General features: G+C 39.6%; 1 pseudogene; it reads left to right on the forward strand.

Moving 5' to 3' along the window:
* The first annotated feature begins 533 nt into the window (after nucleotides 1-533).
* LOC140280266 (uncharacterized) lies at nucleotides 534-1,654 on the forward strand (annotated as a pseudogene).
* The last annotated feature ends 4,318 nt before the right edge of the window (nucleotides 1,655-5,972 follow it).

A 5,972-nucleotide genomic window follows, 5' to 3' on the forward strand; every position in this document is an offset into this window, starting at 1 on the left:
ATTGCAGGTTGAGTGAGAGATCGACATACAGATTGGGGCTTCGTCAGCTATAATGAGGGCACTGCTCCAGTCTCTTGTGGTAAAGAGTGAGCTTAGCCGGAATGCAAAGCTTTCAATTTATTGGTCCATCTTTGTTCCAAGCCTCACCAATCTATATGAGATCTGCGTAGTGATTGAAAGAATAAGATTGTGGATAAAAGCATCTGAAATGGGTTTCCATTTGTAGGGTGGCTGGACTCCTTAAAGACAACGTGAAGAGCTTGGCCATTCGAGGGTACTCGGAAGAGAACTGCTGCTTCTCTGAATTGAAAGGAGTCAGCTGAAGTGGTTTGAGCATCTGGAGGTAAGGATACCTCCTGGTCGCCTCCCTTTGGTGGTTTTCCGGGCACGTCCTCCTGGAAGGAGGCCATGGGGTAGACCCAAGACTCACTGGAGGGATTATATATCCCTTTTGGCCTGGGAATGCTATGGGATCCCCCAGGAAGAGCTGGAGAGTGTCACTGGGGAGAGGGATGTCTCGTGACGCTGACGCTTTGCTTTGTGGTAAGCCATATTGCATCACTCCCTGTTACCTTGTTTGTGTACTGTGGAGTTTCTTGCTCCTCTTGGACTACTAATAGTCACTTTATTTCTCCTTATAATTTACACATTTTTTCATCGTTAACTCTATAGCATACTTGTTCTATTCTAACACTCACTCCTACAGATCTTTAGTCTTTATTTTCTCTTTTTGGCGGTGTGTCTGTTTCTCTAGCTTAGCATGGCTACCAGTTCTCTCCCTCCATCTCCTGTTTTTACTTGCTCCGTGTATCAGATGTTTAGTTACTCCTCTGCCTCCTTTAGCAATAATGGTACATGTAACAAATGTAGGCTTTCTGTCGTTTTGGAAGCAAGGTTATCTGAATTGGAAGCTCGGCTTTGCACCGTTGAAAACCACCCGATAGCGAGCCAGGTCTGTTTAGCCAGTGCAGAGCCACCTAGCGTAGCTAGCTCCATTAGCCGTCCCCAAGCAGAACCTGAGCAGCTGGGATCCCAGGTTGGCTGGGTGACTGTCAGGAAGAGGAGTCATAGCCCTGAAGTCATAGCCCTAAAGTAAAGCCCGGTTCACCATCAACCTGTCCTTGTTTCAAATAGATTTTCCCCACTCAGCGACACACCTGCTGAGGAAATAACCCTGGTAACTGGCAGCTCTATAGTCAGAAAAGTCGCATTAGATACACCAGCGACCATAGTCAAATACATTCCAGGAGCCAGAGCAGGCGACACAGAATCCTATTTAAAACTGCTGGCTAAGGATAAGTGTAAATACAGTAAAATGTTTATTCACGTCAGCGATAATGACATCTTGTTACGTCAATCGGAGGTCACTAAAATTAATCTTGGTGTGAAATTTTGCCAAAACAATGTCGGACTCCGGACTTTCTCTGGACCCCTGCCAAATCTGACCAGTGATGACATGTCTATCAGTATATCCTCCTTCAGTCGCTGGTTGTCGAGATGGTGTCTAGCAAACAACATGGGCTACGTAGATAACTGCCAATCTTTCTAGAGAAAACCTGGTCTAATGAGGAGAGACGACATCCATCCATCTTTGGAAGGAGCGGCTCTCATTTCTAGAAATATGGACGAATTTATTAGTCATCCAAAAACATGAATTCAGTTCAGTTATATTTATATATTGCCAAATTACAACAATTGTCATCTCAAGGCACTTAAATAATATAGTCAAATTCAAGCCAATTGGAATTCAATTAATTTTAATCATAATCCAATGAAATCCAATCAATTAATTTCAAAATAATCCAATTCATTCACGTGAAGCCAATTAAAAAACAATATCTTAGCTAAGGAAACCAACAGATTGCACCGAAACTTGTCTTCAGTCCAGTCTTCCATCCTGAGCATGCCTGTGGCGACTGTGGAAAGGAACAACTTTTTAACAGGAAGAAACCTCTGGCAGAACCAGACTCAGGAAGGGTGGCCATCCGCCTCGACCAGCTGGGGTTTGAGAAGACAGAAAAGAGGGGGGAAAACACCATAACACCATTCAAAGGATACCTGTTGGAACAGGGAAACGCAAGTTAATGACCACAACAATGTCACATGTACATAATATCATTTGAGAAATTAACCAGGGGGAAAAAGAGAGCAAAGTGAGGAATGGTGTGACAGATGAGGTCCCCCAGCAGTCTAAGCCTATAGCAGCTTAACTATGGGATGTTTCAGGGTCACCTGAGCTATCCCTAATTGTAAGCTTTATCAAAAAGGAATGTTTTAAGCCTAATCTTAAAAGTGGAAAGGACATTTAGTGCTTCCCGGACATTTACTGGCACCTTATTCCACAACCCAGGGTTGAGACCAGGATGCAGAGTTGTAGTCTTACACACTTCTCTGTGGCTTCCCACCTGCTGCTACCCCCCAATCAATAAACACAAAAGAAGCAAATCCTCTGGTACAAAAAAAAAATATATTTAACTGAATAAAAACATCAAACTATTAAATGTGGTTTGCTGAACATTACATATCTCCTTTCCAAGTCTTTGTTAGTGAATGACTTGATTTGTGATCATCATTTTGATATATTTTGTCTTACAGAAACCTTGTCGCAGTAGGAGGATCATGTTAGCATTTATGAATCAACTCCCTCTTACTATTTAAATGTTCACATTCCTCAAACCACAGGCAGAGGAGGAGGAGCGGCAGCTAACTTCAAATCAGGGTTACTCATATGTTTTAGACCCAAGATTAGCCTTAGCTCTTTTGAGTCTCTGATTCTCAGTTTTTCCCACCCAAAATGGAAATCACAAAAACCTCTTGTTTATGTTATTGTGTATCATCCATCTGGCGCTTATTCTGAGTTTTTTATTTTTTATCCCAGTCAGTGCATTGATAAAGTCATTGTAGTGGGTGACTTTAATATCCATGTAGATGTTGAAAATGACAGCCTTGATATTAAGTTTAATTCTATATTAGACTCTATTGGATTTTCTCAAAGTTCACAGACCTACTCACTGCCTTAATCATACCCTTGATCTTGTGCTGACTTATGGCATTGAAAGTAAACAGTTAACAGTATTCCCTCATAATCCTGTCTTATCTGACCATTTTTTAATTACTTTCAAGTTAACATTACATGACTATACAGCTTCGGAGAAGAATTTTACATATAGAAGTTGTCTATCAAAGAATGCTGTAACCAGATTTAAAGACTTAATTCCATCATTATTTTTTTCACTGCCATGTGCAAATATGATAGAGGACGGCTACCTACATTTTACTCCAGTAAAACTTGACACTTGTTGACAATACTATAGTTTCAATGCGTACAACACTGGTGCCCCTCTGAAAAAGAAGGTAATCAGTCAGAAGAGATTGGCTCCTTTGTATAATTCACAGCTGCATGCTTTAAAGCAGACTGCAAGAAAGCCGGTGAGACAGTGGCATTGTGACAGTGGTGTTTAGTCTAGAAAGATAGTTTAATAACGTATAAAAAAGCTTTCAGTAGTGATGATTTCATGAGATTCTTTTTCAATAGAATTGTTTATATCAGAGAGAAGATTAATGGAATCCTTCCCACTATTATCACTGATTTATCATCAAGTACAGCAGTTTTAGGAGTATCTTTAGAATCTGATTTGTATTTAAACGGCTTCTGCCCAGTGGATCTCTCTGAACTAACAACAGCAATAGTTTCTTCTAAACCATCAACTTGTATTTTAGGCCCAATCCCAACCAGAATGTTCAAGGAGGTTTTCCCCTGAATCGACACTTCCATAATGGATTTGATCAATCTGTCTTTGACAGGATATGTACCTCAGACTTTTAAGGTTGCTGTAATTACACCTTTACTTAAAAAAAATACTTTTGATTCAGAAGTGTTAGCTAATTATCGACCTATATCCAATCTCCCTTTTTTTGTCTAAAGTTAGTGAAAAAATTGTTGTAGCTCAACTTTGTGATTATTTACTTACGGATAATCTCTTTGAGGAGTTTCAGTGAGGACTCAGAGTGCCTCATAGTACAGAAACAGCCCTGGTGAAAGTTACCAATGATCTCCTCTTAGCCTCTGATAGCCTCGGACTTGTGTCTGTGCTTGTCTTGTTGGATCTCAGTGCTGCATTTGATACAGTCGATCACAGTACTCTATTACAGGAACTGCATTAGGCTGGTTTAAGTCATATTTATCTGAAAGATTTCTGTTTGTTCTTATAAGTGAAGAATCTTCCTCATACACCAGAGTAAGTCATGGAGTTCCTCAGGGTTCTGTGCTTGGACTGAGTCTTTTCACTTTAGACATGCTTCTATTAGGTAACATTATTAGAGAGCACGGCATAAATTTCCATTGCTATGCTGATGATACTCAGCTGTCCTTATTTATAAAACCAGGTGAAACCAATAGGTTGGTCAGACTACAATAATATCTTAAAGAGGTAAAGACCTGGATGACTCAGAACTGTCTGCTTCTAAATTCAGACAAAACTGAAGTTATCTTTGGATCTGAGCGCTTCAAGGAGAAATTGTCTTGCTATGTAGTTACTCTAGATGGTATTTCCTTGGCTTAATGCAGTGAGGAACCTTGGAGTTATTTTTGACCAGAATTTCTCATTTGACGCACATATAAAACAGGTTTCTAGGCCTGCCTTCTTTCACCTTCGTAATATTGCCAAAATCAGGAACATCCTGTCTCAGAGTGATGCAGAAAAACTAGCCCATACATTTGTTACTTCAAGATTGGACTACTGTAATTCTTTATTAATGGGCTGTCCCACAAATTCTTTCAAAAGCCTCCAGCTGATCCAAAATGCTGCAGCCAGAGTTCTGATGAGATCTTACAGGAGAGATCATATTTCTCTAGTTTAAGCCTCTTAATAGAACACTTTGCTCTCAAACTGCAGGTTTACTTGTGGTTCCCAGAGTTTCTAAAAGTAGAATGGGAGGCAGAGCCTTGGAGATTGGACTGAAGAGAAGTTTAGGTGCAATCTCTTGGTTTCTTTAGCAAGGAAATTGTTTTTTAAATGTGGCTCTATATGAATGAATTGGTTTATTTTGAAATTGATTCATTGGATTTCATTGGATTATGATTAAAATGAACTGATCTCCAATTTCCTTGAATTGGACTATATAAATAAAACTGAATTAAATTTAATTGAATTGCTCTGGGTTTCCCTCTTGAACCTGTTGCCTCTGCGACTGGACTTGAGATAAGCGGATGACAATGGATGGATAGATAATACACACTTTTTGAGCTATAATGAATTGATTTCTGTTGACTGTAATCATTATGCAGACCTGGTTTACATTTTCAAAGCCTAACATCCACCCAAAACACTGTTCAGTCTCTTCTTCGCAGCTCAGAAATGCTTCCCTTTTGTAGCCGTTGAGGGTTCATGATCTCACAATAACAGGCGAGGCCAACTTAACTGAGTACCCTCATGAAAAAGTAAACAGGAAATCTGCAGCCAGGACGAGATGCTTACCTCCTGCCACCCATCAGCAGCAGTACAGGAGGGGGGCCAGCTGCCTCAGCATTGGTGGTAGGTGGGGACCTCAACCAACCCCTGTGGGCCAAAGTCAGACTGAAAGAATTGATGGAGAGATACATTTTTGATTTGGAAAGTGAAAAGCAATTATAAAAAATACATTAGAAAAATACATGATAGCACTGTAGAGGGTTGAAAGTGTTTTCAGTGGCAGAAAGGAAATAGCTAAAATATATATGATTCATTGTTTTCTTCGTGAATTTTCTAACTAATCACAACTCAAAAATAATTCTGAGATTGAGATCTATTTTAACATAACAGTAAATGTTACTTTGAATTTGAACTTTGATAAATGTTGGCAAGGTTGGCAAGGCAATAAGCACTTTTTTGTCATCAAGATTTGAGGATATATGTGGCTAAATAACTGTCACCTTTGTCCAAAATTGAAGACAAAAACAATTTGGGATGAAACAACATATTGATGAAAGATTG

Source organism: Leuresthes tenuis, unplaced genomic scaffold (assembly GCF_036924035.1).
Source record: "Leuresthes tenuis unplaced genomic scaffold, fLeuTen1.0.hap1 SCAF_21, whole genome shotgun sequence".
In the NCBI taxonomy this organism is placed as follows: Eukaryota; Metazoa; Chordata; class Actinopteri; order Atheriniformes; family Atherinopsidae; genus Leuresthes; species Leuresthes tenuis.